Below are 1796 nucleotides of genomic sequence, written 5' to 3' on the forward strand. Positions count from 1 at the left end.
AATTAGGAAATACTCATGGTAACTATTAGAGCCGACGAAATTAGTAATATTATCCGTGAACGTATTGAGCAATATAATAGAAGTAAAGATTGTAAATACTGGTACCGTCCTTCAAGTGGGCGACAGCATTGCTCGTATTCATGGTCTTGATGAAGTAATGGCAGGTGAATTAGTAGAATTTGAAGAGGTACCATAGGCATTGCCCTCAATTTGGAATCAAATAATGTTGGTGTTGTATTAATGGGTGACGGTTTGATGATACAAGAGGAAGTTCTGTAAAGCAACAGGAAAAATTGCTCAGATACCAGTGAGTGAGGCTTATTTGGGTCGTGTTATAAATGCCTGGCTAAGCCTATTGACGGTCAGGGTGAAATTTCAGCTTCTGAATCTCAGTTAATTGAATCTCCTGCCCCAGGTATTATTTCGAGACGTTCCGTTTATGAGCCTCTTCAAACAGGACTTATTGCTATTGATTCGATGATCCCTATAGGACGTGGTCAGCGAAATTAATTATTGGGATAGACAGACCGGTAAAACAGCAGTAGCCACGGATACGATTCTCAATCAGCAAGGGCAAAATGTAATATGTGTTTATGTAGCTATTGGTCAAAAAGCATCTTCTGTGGCTCAGGTAGTGACCACTTTCCAAGAAAGGGGAGCGATGGAGTACACCATTGTGGTAGCCGAAACGGCGGATTCCCCAGCTACATTACAATACCTCGCTCCTTATACAGGAGCTGCTTTGGCTGAATATTTTATGTATCGTGAACGACACCTTAATCATTTATGATGATCTTTCCAAGCAAGCACAGGCTTATCGCCAAATGTCTCTTCTATTACGAAGACCGCCGGGTCGTGAAGCTTATCAGGAGATGTTTTTATTTGCATTCGCGCCTTTTAGAAAGAGCCGCTAAATCAAGTTCTCAGTTAGGTGAAGGAAGTATGACTGCTTTACCAATAGTTGAGACCCAGTCGGGAGACGTTTCGTATATTCCTACTGTGATTTCCATTACAGATGGACAAATATTCTTATCCGCCGATCTATTCAATGCTGGAATCAGACCTGCTATTAATGTAGGGATTTCCGTCTCCAGAGTAGGATCGGCGGCTCAAATTAAAGCTATGAAACAAGTCGCTGGTAAATCAAAATTGGAATTGGCCCAATTCGCCGAATTAAACCTTTGCACAATTTGCTTCTGATCTCGATAAAGCTACTCAGAATCAATTGGCACAGGTCAACGATTACGTGAGTTGCTTAAACAATCCCAATCAGCTCCTCTTACGGTGGCAGAACAGATAAGTACTATTTATACCGGAACGAATGGTTATCTTGATTCATTAGAAATTGGACAAGTGAAATTTCTCGTTGAGTTACGTACTTACTTAAAACGAATAAACCTCAGTTCAAGATCATATCTTCTACCAAGACATTCACTGAGGAAGCGGAAACGCTTTTGAAAGACTATTCAGGACCAAATGGAACGTTTTCGACTTCAGGAACAATTATAAATAGAAAATTCTAACTTAATGGAATATAGAAATCGATTCAAAATTGCGTCCAATAGGTTTGAACCTATACCAAGGTTTAGAAGACCTCTGTCCTATCCATTAGACAATGGACGCTTTTCATTACGATTTTTGACATTTTGACTTTTTCTCTTGTTCGGTTTTCTTTTCTCTTGGTTGGAAAAACTAAAGAACATGTGAAAAATTGTATTATTAGGAATTGCGGATTTATTCAATTCAATGATGCAAGAAAAAAAATTCTAACAATTGAAAAGATCAGATAAGTCTTA

The 1796-nt window shown here is 39.0% G+C and overlaps 1 pseudogene; it reads left to right on the plus strand.

Moving 5' to 3' along the window:
* LOC128289303 (ATP synthase subunit alpha, chloroplastic-like) lies at positions 1–1509 on the plus strand (annotated as a pseudogene).
* Positions 1510–1796: the final 287 nt, after the last annotated feature.

This window comes from Gossypium arboreum, unplaced genomic scaffold, assembly GCF_025698485.1.
Source record: "Gossypium arboreum isolate Shixiya-1 unplaced genomic scaffold, ASM2569848v2 Contig01093, whole genome shotgun sequence".
Lineage (NCBI taxonomy): Eukaryota > Viridiplantae > Streptophyta > Magnoliopsida > Malvales > Malvaceae > Gossypium > Gossypium arboreum.